An 18,256-nucleotide genomic window follows, 5' to 3' on the forward strand; every position below is an offset into this window, starting at 1 on the left:
CAGTCACGTATATACCCACAGCAATAATAATGTCTATTTTAGTACTCTTTCTTGATTTGGTTCACATGGCAGTGTTTTTGCGAAGTTAATAACATGCTAAGTAGACACAACAGTGAATTTCAATAGAATCAGGAACTTGAACATGTCTATAATTTTAAACCTCTTGACAAACATTTAAGTGTTTAAATATTTCTTCTTTGCTTCATCCAGATATTTTGGAATTTTACAGAAAAGTTAGGAATGAGAAATAATGAGACTAAAATACATCACTCAGAATTTTTATTTTAAGTAGGTTTTGAGAAACAGTCACTAGACATTTGAATGAATATTTGTGATTTTGAAATAATGGCCAATCTTCATTATCTATTCTAAATCTTGAACAGCTATTTGCTACTGCTTTGCACAAATCTACTCCCTAAATGTGGTCACTCTTGAAAGGTCATATAGAGATCAAGAGTACCCCATTAGTTTAGCTTAGCTTTAAATTGCCTAGTAACTCCCAGGTTTCCCAAGCTTCCCTAGTTGAAGATTCAAACATAATACACTAACAAACACAGAGGTTCTGCTGAGTCACCAAACTTAACCTCTTTAAAACAAAGCATTTCTATTAAAATAGCTTGTTTGGCACATCATTAGGGTTGTGCTATTATTAGTTCCAAGCAAACAGATGTCTTCCTGGATAAAATCCAAGCAAGGCATCCTTTTTTATTTTGGCAAGCTGGTAACGTGTTAAATTATACTTTTTCCAGCTTAGTAACTTTTTAGCATCAGAAAAAGATGCAATCTTGCAGTTCCATTAGAATTGAATTACTAACTTACCCTTTTACAGTAAATATTATAAAAATTTTGATTCCTTACAAAAACAAGATAGTAAATTCCATCTTTCCTAAAGATGTAGATATATTACTAGACAATGGCATTAAAAGTATAAGACCACAATATTTGTAATTATTTCAATATCACAATTCCATTCTCTTAAAAATAAAAACTATGCTAATGTTCTTCCTAAAATGTGCCTAGATGTCAAATCTTGAAGCATTCCCTAACAGAGCCACCATATGCAAAGGACTCTAAAATCTACTGTATATACACACTGCAACATTTTTCTTTTAATCTAGAGCCGAAATTTCCTGTTTCATTTTCCCACATAAACACACATTTCAGCAGTGTTTTCTGTAGTAAAAGTATTTTTTTAATTTTCTACTTAAATGATTTTATATAAAAATTTAGAAGTATTGCTGAGACAACCATTTGTCCCAGGTACAATTGGACCTTCTTACTTTCAGTAACAGAACACCTCTGAACTCATGTGAATGCAGTTGCCCAACTAGATGTCATTCTCCTAGCCTCCGTGTTGCCAATATGAATGGTGATATGGCCATATTCTGGCCAATCAGATATGAAGGGAGGTGATGTGAGCAACTTCCCTATTCTTTCCATAAAGAGAAGTTACTCTCCCCACCCTTTCCTCCTTCTCAAGGGCTGCTGCCAAAAAGCTAGCTTCAGCCTTTGGTCATGGAGAATGCAAAGTTAAAATAACCTTAAATCCTGAAAAGCCACCTAAACTTCCAGAATGCTTCCCTATATCTAGAATATTCCTAGAGTTACAGTCTAATATGAATCACCATATATTTCATTTTCTTTGCTACCTCTGCTTCATCGATTTTATGCATCAGTGTTTATAATGTGGTTAATCAGTATAAACACAATATGTAAAAATGTTGCTTTATCGGCTAGCGATCCATTTGGGGTATTTTGAATCCTTGTGGTTCAGCTTGGGATGCCTCTGTCATCATTCAGTCATCCAAAATTAATGTTGAAATGTAAGCTTCAAAGCAATAGCATTAATAGGCAAAGTCTTTTGGAGGTGCAATTAAAAGTGATAATGGCTTCACCTTCATGGGGTTAGCATCCTTGTACAGGGGCTCCATGTTGAAGGGAGCACCATTCTGCCCTTCCCTGCCTTCTGTAATGTCTCCCCCCTCCCCATGCTGCACCACATTCACCACCTTAGATGCAGGGAAAGTAAAGTTCACTGACACCAAACCCAAAAGCATCTTGATCTTGAACTTCCCAGCCTCCAGAACCATGACACTTAAGTTTCTATTTTGTAACAAATTAAAGTCTGTGGTAATTTGTTATAGCAGCACCAATGTTACCGCTGTTGACTGGTGACGAGTTCTTGCTTCCCCAATGTTGAAGAATAACACCAAAGAAGCACGCCGAGGCAAGGTCAGAGTAGAAATTAGAAGTTTATTAAAGGACAGCAGAAAAGACTTCTCCCGGAGGAAGAAGGGGACCCAAGAGGTGGAATCCGTGGAAGTGCGGTTGTTTCCCCTTTTTATAGTTTTGGTGATGGAATGTAGGTTGGAAGGCCAGAGGGGTGGGACACAGGTGGGCCAAGTAATCTGGTCAGGAAGGACTTCTGAGTCAGCACCTTTTTGCTGGGGGCTGTTCATTAACATTTCTTTGAGGTGGACTTTGGCCTAGGGCCTTTTCGGGACTTCATTAACATTCCATGAGTTGTCCTGTGTTTTCCCTGAGTCATTCTCCGCATGGTCTCCATTTTAGATTTCACTCGATATTAGACCCGATTTATCTAACTACACTGACTACCTAACTTTAAATCTGGCTTCACCAACAGGCTAAGACACCAACTTTTTCCACAGGAATACAAAGATCACAGTCTCTTCATTCAATATTACACTGCTCTATCATGAAGGATGACTGTTTCAAGCTGGACATGTGACCCATACCAGGCCAAAAAGCTCTCCTAGCTGTTTTTGCTAAAACTGCCAAGAAAAAAAAAAAAAAAATCATTTTCTCCATTGGAACTTTAAGGGTAAGTACCACACAAGTTTGGAGACTCTTAAGGCTCTTGACCATCAAATGGGGTAAGTCTGCCTAGAAATCAATGCAACACAAAAGAAAATTGTTTTAGTCAACTTTCTTGCTGCTGTGACTAAAGGACCTGACCAAAACAATTGCAGAGGAGGAAAAGTTTATTCGAAGGCTCACAACTTCAGAGGTCTTAGTCCATAGAAGGCCAGCTCCATTCCTTGGTGCTTGAGGAGAGGCAGGACATCATGGCTGAAAAGTGTAGCAGAGGGAAGCAGCTCACATGGTGATCAGAAAGCACAGAGAGGGAGACTTACTTGCCTAATACAAATACATACCCCAAAAGCCATGCCCCCAATTAACAACTTCCTTCAGCCGCACCCCACCTGCCTCCATCACAACACAGTTAATCCCCATCAGAGATTGACCTACTGATTAGGTTAAGGCTATAACCCAATCATTTCTACTCTGAACCTTCTTTCACTTCTCACACATGAACTTTTGGGGGACACCTCACATCCAAATCATAACAACAACAACAAAAAAAAAAAAACCAAGAATGCAGGAAAGAACGTCCTCTGGATTTTATCTTTTAAACCTTTGCATTCTGCTATGCTAAAACTAGATTAGATGCTCCCTGGGTTTCCCAGTTTTATGGGCCAATTTTCATTTGGGCTAAAAACGAATTGAAACTGTGTGTGTGTGTGTGTGTGTGTGTGTGTGTTAACATACCATCAATTCATTCAACAGAAAATATCTGTGATCTTTGTATTCCTGTGGAAAAGGCTGGTATCTTTGTCTGTTGGTGCTGCTATGACAAAGTACTGCAGATTGTAATTTATTACAAAATAGTATGCATATATACAAAATAGTGTATGTATGTGTGTGTGTGTGTGTATTCTCTCCATATATATACTTTATTTTTTTTTAACCAGGGATTGAACCCAGGGACACTTAACCACTGAGAAATATCCTCCCCAGCCCATTTTTTTGTTTGTTTGGCTTTTTTCTGAGGCAGGTTTTCAAGAAGTTGCTTAAGAGCCTCCCTAAATTGCTGAGGCTGGCTTTGCACTTATGATTCTCCTGCCATAGCCTTCCTAGCTGCTGAGATTCCAGGTGTGCACAACCACAAAAAAACTGGATTTCTATAAATTGCAACTAAACAACTCTTCTTAATTTTTTTCCCTTTCCCTTTTTTTTTTTGTTTGTTTTGTTTTCTGTGTGTGTGTGTGTGTGCGCGCGCGCATGCATGCGTGTGATGCCAGGGATCAAACCCAGGACCTCATACCTAAGCACATGCCAAGCAAGTACTCTACCACTGAATTATACCCCTAGTCCCTAAGAAACAGTTGACTATAAAACAGGTGCTAATTGTGATCATTTTAATGACCAGAAAATATCATTTTCTAATTTCTAAAAATAGTTCTTAACTTCAAAGTTATCCACATATTTCCAAGAATGTCAGTTGAAGATTATTTCTGATCTTAATTTACATGATCATTTGGGTCTATTAAAATCAAAATCTGGGAGAAATTTATCTTCATGATACCAAGTCTAATTAATGCTTTTAGCCTATTACTTCTCTGCTGTCAGCCAAATACACAAATACTCTTTTCTTTGACACACATTGACATAAACAAATACTCTAGTATATAGAACTTAATTTAATTAATAGTATTATTTGAATTATAATGTTTTCCTCTTTCTCCTAACAATATATATCACCTCTATCTCTATATCTCTTTTTTGTTTTTACTAATGAAAGAGATGTAAAAACTTTCAAACACAATAAGCTTTATTCAAAATTGACCACTCAAATTAGTTCCACCAAGTAAAGACTCAGGAGTCTTTGGCTATTTCCAATGACTGTCAGTTCATTCAGCAGAAAATATCTGAGCAAACTGTGCCAATCAAAGTTTGAACATTGAGCATACAGCACTGAAGAAAGCCATCAAGCTCTTACTCCACGAGAAGATTGTTTTCTGAGATATACTGAATTTCCTCCCACCACCTAATGAGAAGTTTCTTTTCAAGATGGATCTATTCCCAATCATTGTTGAATGACTTCCTAAAAGTTATGAATTCTGAAGGGAAACTAGTGTCACAGAGTTTGCTTTATTGGACAGCTAACATCACCTGAGGCCTCTGTCTACATCTGCTTAGTGCTCACAGACCTTGAGGCACTAATCCCATCCTGTCACTGTTCACCCAGGACAGCACCAACGCAAAAGTCCTACACTAACCTCTCCTCTCCCCTGTCCTCATTCCCACACACCAAACCCTCTTCTCTTTCCCAACACTTTCCTTTGTACCCTCTGGGGTTTCTTCTCTTTTGTCTTTTAATTTACTTATGTAGCAATGAATAAATATTATTTATGTAGAAGACAGTGTTCAACATGAATTTAATTTCCGTTATACTGTTTTTATGAATACTGAGAAAAATTGTTCACATAACAATGTGGGATGGGACAAGTAAAAAGTTTGGTATTAGCAACATAATTCAACTATTGAACTTCTTTCACATTATATGTCACAAATAATCTACAGCTCTCATTATATCATAATCTATATCATATTATGTCATAATCTATCACAATCGATTACATCATAATCTATCAGTTCCCCCAATTGTTTTGAAAGCAAAGAATTAGAAAAACCCTAGAGTTTCCAAAAGGTTTCTTTCTGAGAATTAGATACATTCACTCCCTTAACATCGATAAATAATTTTCATTTTGTCTGGAGTCCCCATAAATTTATACCTTGAGGTGATGAATATCAGATTAGAGATAATATATAATTAGAGATGATATATAAGATCTTATAAAGTGATAGAAATGTGGTTGAAAAACTAAGTGGAAAAAAAATAAATGCATGCTATTTTAACTGAAGTTCTCAGATTGGTTAATATTAGGAAAGAATGTACATAGGAAGTGAGGATTCAGACACTGAATCTCTTAAAATTATTCCAGGCTCAGGTACTTGGAAAAGTTTCTATGGACCTTAAGACATACACATATTTAAGTTTGAACACTGATGATCCACTGTCCCATAAAATTCCAACTTTGGAGTAGATTAGAAAACCATGAACCACCATATTCTTTTGCTCTTTTCCTTTAAATATCCATAATTCACCAAAATATATTATATATTCACTATTTTAACTTCCTCATCTTCTACTTGGTTCTCAATCATACTTAAACAGTAACGCATTCTTATAACTTCACTGAACCAGCTCTAGTAAGAGTCATCAGTAATTTCCTAACTCACAAATGCATGACTTTTCATTGCTCATGACTAGATTTCTTTATGGTATTTGATCCTGGTGACCATTCCACTTATCTTGAACTTCACTACTCTCTATGCTTATTGATTTATTCCTTCCTGTCTGCTTGTTTTCCAGGACCCTCCTTTGTTGTGCTCCTAAAATTTTCTTCGGCAAGGTTTCTTCTCTTGGCCTTTTTGTTCTCCTCATTGAACAAATTCTGCCTGGATGTGTTCTCATCCACCTTTCTGGCCCTTTCTACATCATGATAACTTTTGTATCTCCAGCTCAAACATTTCCACTAAATGCACATGCTTTACAACAGTGTTTGTTAGACAGCTTCACTTTGGTGTCAGCTTGTAATGTCTTAAAATGCCAAAATAGGAATTCATTCTCTTTCCTGCCAAATTTTTGCCTGTTCCTCAGTCCCAACTAGTTATGAATGTCACCACCAAGGCTTCTAAATTAGAAAGCCCTAAGAGTCCTAATTCCTCAAACTTCTGCTTCAATAATTGACCAAGTCTTTTTAACTATTGCACAAAAACTCTATTTGTATCTTTAATTCATTCTTTTAACAAATATTATTGCATACCCATTATGTTTGGGGCATGATTAAAATTATAATAAATAGAGATTTAAAAGTAGGCATGCTCCTTATATCTTTAAATGTTTTGAATATGACTATGTATGTAGATGTACACATGCACATACATATATATTCTCCACCTTAGAATTATGCCATATAAAAGTTTTTCAATACAAATTTTTAAAAGATTGTTATATAAAAAAGAAGAGGATTTTTTAGATATATCTATTTGCCCAATATTTCTTTACACTTTTTCCTTACAGCCTGGAATAATCTAATCTCCCAAAATTTCTATAGTTTGTGTTGTTTAATATTGGCTTTATGTCACTTAACTGATTAATATTCTGAATATATTAACTTTTAAAATAATTTTTACTATGAGAAATAGCACTGTGAAGCATAATTTTTCTATAAGTTTTGAGAAGAAAATTCAAAGAAAAATTACAAGATTATAACTGACAATCATTAATGAGAGGCTCAAAATACTTCAGTAAACTCAGATTACCTTTCCATTGAATATCACTCTGTTCCTTTTCCTTGTGTCTTAAAACTTAAGATGTTGACCACCTTAAAAACAAGTGCCTAATATTGCATGTTTTAATACATTTTGATGTATTGTTAATTGAGAAATACTTCAGCATGTAATGTTTTCCTTTAAAAAGTAGTAAGAGTGTTATTAGGCAAAATGACAAATCTTATACATAATCAGGCAGACAGAAATGAATAGGAAACAACTTTCACAAACACTCATCTGTTTCTACCTGGTGAAAGTATGACTCTGGTCATGTTTGCCCTATTTAATTTAAGTGAAGCTTACCTTCAGAAGAATCAAGGTCAAGTCCACACAAAGCCAAAGCAAATGATGCTACTTGGAGTAGTGACAGGGGAAAGAAATAAGTTAAAAATATCTAGCTTGTGAATTACCCAATGCATCCTCTTAACAAGAAAGCTTATCAGTCACCATGGCATTAAGCTACTCAATTATGGCTCATATCCTTTAAAGCATATTTATAAACTAGACAACAGAAGGTGGAAATGTTATACTTTTGATCTTCTCCGTCGGCCAAACGTCTTTCATAACCATTAAAGAAAAAAGCCACTGACTGAAAAACCCAAAATACAGATACAGGAAGCAAACCCATTACTGTTATTCCTGTGTTGTAGGAAATTGCTTTCTTTTTCTATTCTATTGATGTAGATTAGCCTCAAGACTTAATGAATTTAAGTAGCTGACATTATTCTGAATAGGTTAAAAAGTTGGGTAGACAATAATAGTTACAATGCACAGGACTATTGCATCATTGTATTTACATTTTATATCATCCTCCTTTGGAAAAAAAATAAAACCATGTTTATGTACAAGGAATGATTGAATAATTGTTAAGCCCAACAACATTCAGGTTCATAGTGATATACTGACACCTAGTGGAATAAAAATAGAATTCCAATGCTGCCAAGAAATCTGTTTTTAAGCTTTTCACACTTAACTTGTAGAATAAATAATATTCTCTCCCTCTCTCTCTCTCTCCATATATCACAAACATATGCAAAAACACAAGATGGCCTTGATGCCAATGAAGTATGAAATTACTTGAAAGCAGACACTATCAGATCTCAAAAACATCTCACCAAATTCTGAGAAGTGGCTTATTTAAAAGCAATCAGTATTCTTTATTTTTACTTTTGTTTTAATCAAAGTTTTTAACTAAAATAACTTTAAAAATCAATGATTAAAACAAAAGTGTCCCTTGTCTTTCAATGCCTTATTGTCCTTTTGACAGTGGCAAATGTGTGTTAATGATTTTAGTTGATTCTTTTTATTTTTATTTTTTATTTTCTGGGCTGAGTGCTCCATTCTGCAGGACCATCTCCACAGTCTGTATATCAGGATAGTCTGGAGTGGGGGCAGGGAAACAATCTACCCACCACTTCCTGTTTTCCTTTAGTCTCCCAAGGACCTAAAATCCCCCAACATTTCCAAGCCCTGGTTTTACCAGGTTTAGAATGAAGATCCTGCTTTTGGAGCACCACCCTCAGCCCTCAGGCTGACAGCCACAGGTCACTTTGAGGAATGGGAGGCCAGAAACGCACAGCCTGGTGTAAGATGGGGTGCTATCAGTTTTCACTCACGTGAGATTGTCAGTCCTACTGCTTCTGGGATGATGCAAGTACCCAAAGGCCCCCAAAAGAGCTGTGGCCACGCTCATCTGAGGTAGTTTATAAGAGAGATGGAAGATAATTTTTTTTTCTTAATTTCAGTCTCTCTGATTCAACGAGAATCTCTAAAAACTAAATCAAAAACATCATATAGTCTATCAGTTTCATCTTATTCAAGATAACAAATCTGTAATTTTCTCAACTGCTCCAGTCTGGGCTCTTCCACTGGTGCACAATAACTATCCTGGAGATTTCCCTCTGTCCATTTCTCCTGTATGATTCACTGTGTCCTATGTCTTTCTCTTAGCGGTGTATCTCTGTTTTGCTGGAGCACATACTCTAGTAGCTTCCTGAGGGAAGGTAAACAAAAGGGAAAAGAGATTGATGGGAGGTAAATATTTTAAAATGGTGTATGTCTGAAAATGGTTTTCATCTGCCTAATACTTAGTTTGGCTAAGAATAGAACTCTAGGGTAGAAATCATTTTCCTTAGAATTTTGGAGACATTACTTCAAAGTTGTTGACAAATGAAAAGCAATTCTGATTGCAGAACCTTGAGTCTCTCTCTCCTTATTTTCTCTGTCTCTCTCTCTCCATCTGTCTTCCCTCCTCCTCCTCCTCCACCTTCTCTTGTTCCTTTTCTTTCTCTCCATCCTCTTCCTCCATGGGCCTTGGCAATTCAAGTCCAGCTCACAGGCGTGTACTGCTGATCTCCAGTTATGCAAGCAGGGTGCTCCCCTGAGTGGTTCTCCTACCTATTTGCTCACATTCAACAGACAGATTAAACTTGAAGGGCAATTTTGGCTAGTTCTAGCAAATTTTTAAAAATTACTTATTTAAATTTCATCCCATTTCTTTTCTCTAGTCTCTTTTTGTAGTTTCTATATTCTAGATATTGAGCTCTAAGATTCTCTTACAATACTTTCTAACTTGAATTTTTCTGGGTTTTTTTTTTTTTTTTTGGTGATATTGTTGATGGTAGTAGTGGTGAGGTTTAGCTAGGTTTTATTGTTTACTTTCTTTCATGGGGCAATTTCAACAACTCTTACAAAATTCTTGAGTTTTCTTTTGTCATAATTTAAATTGCTACAAACTCTTTTTCATCCTCTTAATACTTCTTTCTTATAGCATTCTATTCTTTTTTTTTTTTATGGGTTCAGTAGACATCTCTGAAAAGATGGTGCAAAACTTTTCATGTTTTTCTCACTGCAGAATCTCTTCCTCACAGATTTTTGCTTTCAGGAGTTGATCTCATTTAGGCTAAATTTCTAATCCTTAGTTTCCAGCTCATTCTTCAGAGGGGACAGTGAGAAAATCCCAGCATGAAACTACGGGCTCAGGTGCTTCGTGACTGTAATACTACAGATGATCTGGTCATCACCGAGCCCCTTTCATTACTGTTGTGAGCTGGGCAGATTGTCTGAAGAGTCTTCCTCTCTTCTTGGAAGGTAAACGCCTGACCACCAGAGCTACAGTTTGGGTGTTGAATGCCCCTGTGTTGAAGGCTTAGTCTGTACAGTACCACTATTGAGATACCATGATCCTTTAGTGGGAACTATTCCAATAGTGGGAACTATTGGAAGGGAACTATTCCAATAGTGGGAACTATTGGAAGGGAACTATTCCAATAGTGGGAACTATTGGAAGGGCCTTAGATTATTGAGGTGAAGGCATACCCTCAAAGGGATTTTTGAACCCCATTCTCTTCCTTTTCCTCTTTCTCTCTTTCTTTGCTTTTCTTTTTTGTCATTCACCCCACCACCACCACTTCCCTTTAGCTTTATAGGCAAGAGGTGAGCAGTTTTACTCTACCCTGTCACTTCTATCCAGAATGCCCACCAGAGACCCTAAGTAGTGGGACTGTTTGCTCTTGGACTACAACCTCCAAAACTATGAGCCAAAATAAATCTTTTCTCTTTTTTAAAAAATATTTATTTGTTCTAATCAGTTACACATAACAGTAAAATGCTCTTCGATTCATTGTACACAAATGGAGCACAATTTTTTAATTCTTTGGTTGTAACCAAAGTAGGGTCACACCATTCATGCAATCATACATGTACCTAGGGTAATGATGTTTGTCTCATTCCACCATCTTTTCTACCCACATGCAAATCTTTTCTCTTTATAAGTTAATTGTCTCATATATTTTGTTATAGTTATGGAAAGCTGAATAACAAAACCAGTGATCAAGTTACAGAGTAAAGTAAGTGGCTTAAATGCAACCTCTAAAATGCGTTATGTTGACTTCAGAACATTTTTTTCCAGTCTGATAGAACTACTTTCATTTATGCATGGTATCCTCCAATATAAAGCCCTTCTTTTCTACTTCCTGCAGAGAAAAAATCTCTGCTGATTTTCCTGGGTGGAGGCAGTTGCGTAAATGTTCACAGTGGGAAATGGGAACTAAAGAATAACTCCTTCCTAAACAGCTTTCCATCAGCGTCCCTTATTTTAAAATATCATTCATGGCACTCTCTAACTGCCAATGGTAACTGTGCCAAATCTTTAGGTTCTTGGAAATCTTCAGAGTAAATGATTCTGTCTCACCTTCTCAATACAGAAGCTTTCACCAGATTGTTCTCATTCCTACCACTCTTCAGTCATTCCATTTTCCAAACTTATATAGCTATTGTCTCTATTCTGGTTCCTTTTGTACTTGTGGGAGTACTACACCCACATACATCCTCATGTGCACAAATATGCACATACACACACACACACAAACACACACACACACACACACACACACACCCAACAATAACTTCCCTTCATGTCTTAGTTCAGTTTCCAACAAATCCAGCCTACTAGGTCACCTTCGTGAAGCCATACCACCAAAATCAAACTGATCTATGAACCCTTGTTCAGTACATGTCCACTCCTAATCCACCTGACTATAATAGGAGGTGGTGATGCAGGCTGCCTCCTATCAACAAATATTGTAGAAGGAGAGAGTTACTGAGAGGCAGGCATGGATGTGCAGTAGAGCTCTCTCTTCTTTTCTTTGTCTTACTTACAGCAACATTATCCAGGCCTACATAGAACTATACCATTGGAGTGCAAGAAACAACTTTTGGAAACCAAAAGATAGGATAATATTCCCATAGGGATATTTACTTCAAGTCATCATCTCATTTTGAAATTTCTCCCAAGACTTAGGTCTAATTATCATACACTCTTCCTGAATCTGAAAACACATGCACACTATACACACAGAGATACACATTTCAAATCCTTTTGCCTAGGGAATGTCATATTTTTCTGTTTATAATCATATGTTATGGCCCTGTCCTGATAATGGAAGGTGTTGTCACTTTTTACAAAGGCAATATTTGATAATATATTTAAACCACAGATCAGCTAAATTCAGTTCCTACTATGCAGATGAGCATAGTGCCAAAAATCACACCAGAAAAATCACCACCTGGATGGTAAAGAGAAAAGATAAACTAGATTTTTCCAGGTTAATGACTAATCGAGACAAAATAAGATGAAATTTTATTTAATATTAATTTAATTTTTTTATTTACGTAGATCCTATATTGAATATTTACACTGGTGACATTCTGGCCCATGAAGTCTGCAAGAAAGATTCTCCAGTGAATAAGATACTCAAATTTACACATAGAATATTGAAAGTTGTACATCTATTTAGAGAACTCTCAAGATGTTTTTATTTGATTTTCCTTCAATATGGTAACTAAGATAATATTTCCCTATATTTATAGGAAGATTAATGAATGCTACTGAAAATTGTATAACAAATCTTAATTTAGACATAACATATATGTCTTCAATAAAACATGTTGAAGTTATCCTTCAATGACAAGTAACAAAGAAAATATTCTGTAACAACAAAAGGCTCACCTTTCAAGAGGCAGAGGAAGGGTATTTTTAAAAAGACATTATAAATATTAGATTGCATATCTGCTTTATATGCTTGGTAAAATTCATGAAAATATGTTGTCTATTTAAAAAGGGGGAAATAGTGATATGATAACTGTCTGCAATGAAAAAAGTGCCTGAGATGAAAGGAAAATTATGTGAACAACAGGCGTATAGCAAATGAACAATAAAGTGTTATAAAATAAACATGTCATGTAATAACTTTCAATGCATTAGAATGAAGAAAAATATTAAAAGCTCACTCGAAAGCAGGAGAAACAGAAAAAAACAAGAGACAATAACAGATAAATACAACCAAAAATTAACAAATTCAGCTATAAAACATAGTTATTTTGTGTCCCTTCAAACAATAACTGGAGGACTGGGGCTCAGTGGTAAAGCACTTTCTTCGCATGTGTGAGGCACTGGGTTTGATCCTCAGCACCACACAAAAATAAATAAAGATACTGTGTGTTCATCTACAACTAAAAAAAAAAACTTTAAAAAAAAAGCAACGGAACAGAAGCCTTAATCAACAACATCACAGATGAAGACATTGCACTGGCCAAATGCCAGGAAAATTTAATGAAAAACAACTTATGAAATGATCTTGCTTGGAATCTTACACACAAAGAACATACAAGCTTCCAGGAATAAAAGGGCTACCAATATATATAGATTGAAAATTCTGGTTTCAGACTTATACCCTGTATATTATGGCTCATTTGCCAAATATATAGCAATTATGTTTATGGTTAAAGAAAAAGGAGATGAATTTAAGTATTTTATAACCAAGTAAAATGTCATTCATCTGTGAAAGCAATTTTGAGAAAATTTGGATTATTCAAGAATAGAAAAAGCATTTTCCCTGCAGAAATTATTCAAGAAGTTGTTCAGACCACTAAAAAAATGAACCATATGTCACCATTTCAACATAAAAATAACAAGTCTGGTTTTTTCTAGTATAATTCTCTATTGTTTTAATCACTAATCACGAGTAGTAGATAAGCTTTCTGAATCCTACATGAATGAAAATAACTTTCTTTTGTCTTTATGTTAAATAACTTAGAAAGATATAAAATTCTTTTGTCAATTTTATTTTCTCTCAGAACATCTGCAAGACTTTTAGTATCATATAATTAAATGAAAATTCTAATACTTATCTAGTTTTGCCTTTTTGTACCTATTTTTGCATTCTGTGAATGGTCAGATTTTTTCTCTTTATCTTCAACATTCTGAAATTTCTCAGCCACTTATCTAGGTATGAACCATTATTTATTCATATTGCTTAGCACTTCATAAGCCCTTTCCATTTGAAAATATAGTTCTTCTAGTAAATTTCCTCTATTATAGAAAATTTCCTCACCATTTTCTTTTTTGAAATCATAATAATCTGAATTCATATATCTCAAATTAACCTTCCTCCTTTCTTTTAAATATTTTTTTCTTCCTTTTGGCTCTATATTTGGATCAATATCTTTCAATCTTTTATTGAACATTTTATTAGTCAATCATTTTAAAAATAAACTTTTCAAGCTCTTTCTTATTCTGATTATTCTTTTCTTTTAACCCATCTTCACCTTGTCACTAGTCAAATTGCTTTAGCCTCCTCATCTCTTCACCCCTTTTGGAAGCTCTCCAAATTTTTAACACCACCTTTCCATATTCCCCAAGGTTTTTTTTTTTATCCTCCAGATTTAAATTCATAACTATCTTTTGCCAAGATTTGAAAGACATAGTGAAGCTCTAGAGAACATGAAGTCCAAATGCAATCATAGTTGTGAAGTCCTTTACATATTACACAGCAAAGATAATGGAGGTATGATGTTTCTTGAATGACTCAAATGTATTTGACTGGGAAAATCTGTTATGAGTGAACATTTCTCCTGAGTACCTCAGAGATCAAATTTTGTGGCCCTTCCTTTTACACTGTTGGTGACATTGTAAATTAGTACAACCATTATGGAAATCAGCATTGAAGTTCCTCAAAAGACCTTATGACCCAGCTATCCCATTTCTCAGTTTTATCCTAAAAAATTAAAGTCATCTTACTACCAATGATATATACATACCCATGTGTATAGCAGTACAATTTATAATAGCCAAACTCTGGAATCAGCCTAGGTGTCCATAAACAGATGAGTAGGTAAAGAAAATGTGATATATATATATATATATATATGTTTTATTCAGCCATAAAGAGAAATGAAATTATGTGATTTTCAGGAAAATGAATGGAATTAAACCATTATGTAAAGCAAAATAAGCCAAATTCACAAGGTTAAGGATCATATGATTTCCCTGATAAATGGAAAGCAATGGCCTCATATCCACTTTTTGTTACTGTATAAGAAAATTACCAAAAACACAGTGCCTTTAAAAGAAAAGAAAAAGAAAGAAAGCCTGTTTCCTAATCTACAGGCCTGTAGGTCAAAAATCTAGGCAGGCTCATCTAGATTCTCCACTAGTGTCCCGAAAATTTGAAAATCAATTTGTCATTCAAATTGTGTTCTTATATAACAAATCTGTGCAATAATATACTTTTAAACCAAACCCATTTAGTTTGATGGAAGAAATCCAGATCCTTGCTGACATATATCTAAGGACCACCATGTTCTTGATCACTGTCAACCAGAGGCCCCAGAATTCCTTGTAATGTGACCTCTTCCATCTCCATCTTGATTACCAGCAAGGTAATAACTCTTCCATTCTTGTTTCTCTTTTTGCTACAAGCTAGATAAAACATCTCTGCCTTTAAAGGATTCTTAAAATTGGATTAGTCCAACACAAGTTATCTCTCTTTAACTCAAAACCAACTAAATTATAACATTTTCTTTAAAAATGTTTTAATTGGTGATTTTTTCAATGCACTATGATTTTAACTCATACATAATAAATAATAAGACAAAAAACAACAACAACTGATTAATAACTTTAATCACATCTGCAATGGCTCTTTTGCCAGGTTACATTACATATGAATATGGGAAGAACTTATACAATGGCAAGTGACATTGGGTCAATTCAAAGAGTTCTGCATACTTCAGCCTTTTTAGTTCTCTTCATTGCAGTAGTTCAAATCTTTTTTTTTTTTTAACTTGAAAAAAAGTGCCATTACCTATCCAGTTTGGCATCTTCAAATAAAAGCCCCAATCTCACTAGTAGCAAGTTGTTCATTTATTTATATTACACATAATGGCACAAAAAGTTGAAGTGTGTTTTCTCCATAAATGATTCAATCATCTTTGGTACCCTCCACTCTCCTTTATCACAAAAGAAAAAAAAAAAAAACTTAGTAAAGTATAATCTAGTCTGATTTAATAATTTAATTGTCTTCTTAAATAAGTGACATTTGTTATCAAAGAAAAATTGCATTATCTAGAGTTAAACAGGTTTTGTCAATACTATTGCACAAAGGGAGAGAAAGCAAACTCAACTTCAGTTAATAAAATACAAGTTTTTAAGCATTGAGATAAGCTAGTGGGAAAATACTGGAAGGCATTAGGGAGGAGGTTGGTCCATGTAAGTAGGCCATCTGCATTTGTTAATTGACACCTATTCAAGTTAGTCTCCCATATTGCCACAAAGTCCAGGATTTAGGAGCCCTAACTTTCTTGATGATTTCATTTCAAACGGATGGCTCTAAGGTTCTTGCCAAAAAAAAAAAATCGCTGGGTTTTTATACTGGCAAGAAACTTGGAGAATATTAGCACCTCAGTGAGAAAAAAAATTGAAAATTTTCTACACTCATATTCGAAGACCAGGAATCTACATTGAGGAAGGAGCTTTCTTTTTTTTAATATTTTTTTAGTTATAGTTGGACACAATACCTTTATTTTATTTATTTATTTTTATGTGGTGCCTAGGATCTAACCCAGTGCTGAGGATCTAACCCAGTGCCTCCTACGTGCTACGCGAGTGCTCTACAGCTGAGCCACAACCCCGGCACCAGGAAGGAGTTTTCTTAAAGTTTAGTAAAGTTAAATGGAATGTTAAGACTATCTTAATACTAAGTATAAAATGCTTCAAATTCCAGATTTCCACACAATCTCTATTTCTCCCCAAATATGTATGTACAATATAAGAAAACTGAAGCTTCATAATCCTGTATCTGATAACAAAAAAAATGTCCCCTAGATTCTTGCTGGTCTCTTCTGCAATGTGGCCAATCTGAACTGGTCCCTGTTGGTAATTGACCCTATTTGACTTTTTTAAAAGTTGTCATATTGGCACCTCCCACTGGGGTCCTTGGTCATGACTACATGCTTTCAGTCTTGAAGTCAGTGAATTCCATATTATTTTTTTGTCAGACACCAGTATTCTGCTTTTCTTTGTACCCCTTCACTGGAGTTAAACACAAACTACTATATTCATGGCACGTCTTTATTCCTTGAGAACCAAGGCATTACATCCAGTTCATTTATCAGTCTTCCACAAGTAATTCTTGCCGCAGTCTGGGCCACCAATTGCCGCAGTCTGGCCGGGCATAAATCACGAGCCACTCAAGAGGAACAAACTTTATTTCTGAACTCCACCAGCACACTCCACACATGCTCCCCAGGAACTCTCCCGAACACCACGCGGCTCCTCCAGGAACCACCAACCAGAAATCCCTCCTCCGGCACTTCCCCAACCAATGCAAACTCTTCAGGAATCCCCGGGAGAGCTCAACCGGAAATCAACGGGAACTCCAAAAGTCATCATCTTAATGGCTCGCTGGCGTCACCTCTCAACCACTACTTCTGGCAAAAATGCCGACTCGGCTGTGGCCCTCAACAAACTCTGCCTATTGCTTACCATGTGTTAAACATAGCAAAAAGCTGAATATTCTTAGCAGATTACCTCTCCATAACTAAATTCCAGAAGTATGCTCCCCCCACACACACACCTCCCAGGTATTCTCAACCATCCCAAACCCACCTCAATCCATAACTCCACATAGTCACACCCAAACTTGTGCACATCTTTGTTGAACTTGGCAACTGACTTCTTCCAGTGGCTTCTGTTACTCTTCTTTCCACCTTTCTAAAGTTAGTCTAACTTTTTACAACTTAAATTGGAGCTATAGTAATTTATTAATTTCTGTCTTTCACAATCAATTGTATTGCCAAAAAGGCTAAAAGTTAGTACATGAAATTCAAGTTTATCAATCCTAGAAACTCAGATATATTTGTTTCTAGCAGTGACCAGCTCTTTCTTCCCTCAGGCAATATGTCTCAAAATATACTTTGGAGGAGAAGATTATGAATTTAAGGAGAAAATTAACTCTCAAATTTAATATTTATAAAATATATCCTCTGTGGCACACTGTTAAAAGATAAAGCTAACATAAGGGATAGTCACCTGGCTATAAAAATGCTTCCAAAGTTTTTACTGACAGATATAAAAACAAATGTCTTAGAGCGAGACTGAAATTCTGTCTAGCAATCTGTGCCTTCTCCTAACTTTCATGAGGGCATGAATATTGTTATTTTATCAAGCCCCCAAAATGGAATTTATGAACCTATATTCAATTTATATAATGACTAT

Source organism: Marmota flaviventris, chromosome 11, assembly GCF_047511675.1.
Source record: "Marmota flaviventris isolate mMarFla1 chromosome 11, mMarFla1.hap1, whole genome shotgun sequence".
Lineage (NCBI taxonomy): Eukaryota > Metazoa > Chordata > Mammalia > Rodentia > Sciuridae > Marmota > Marmota flaviventris.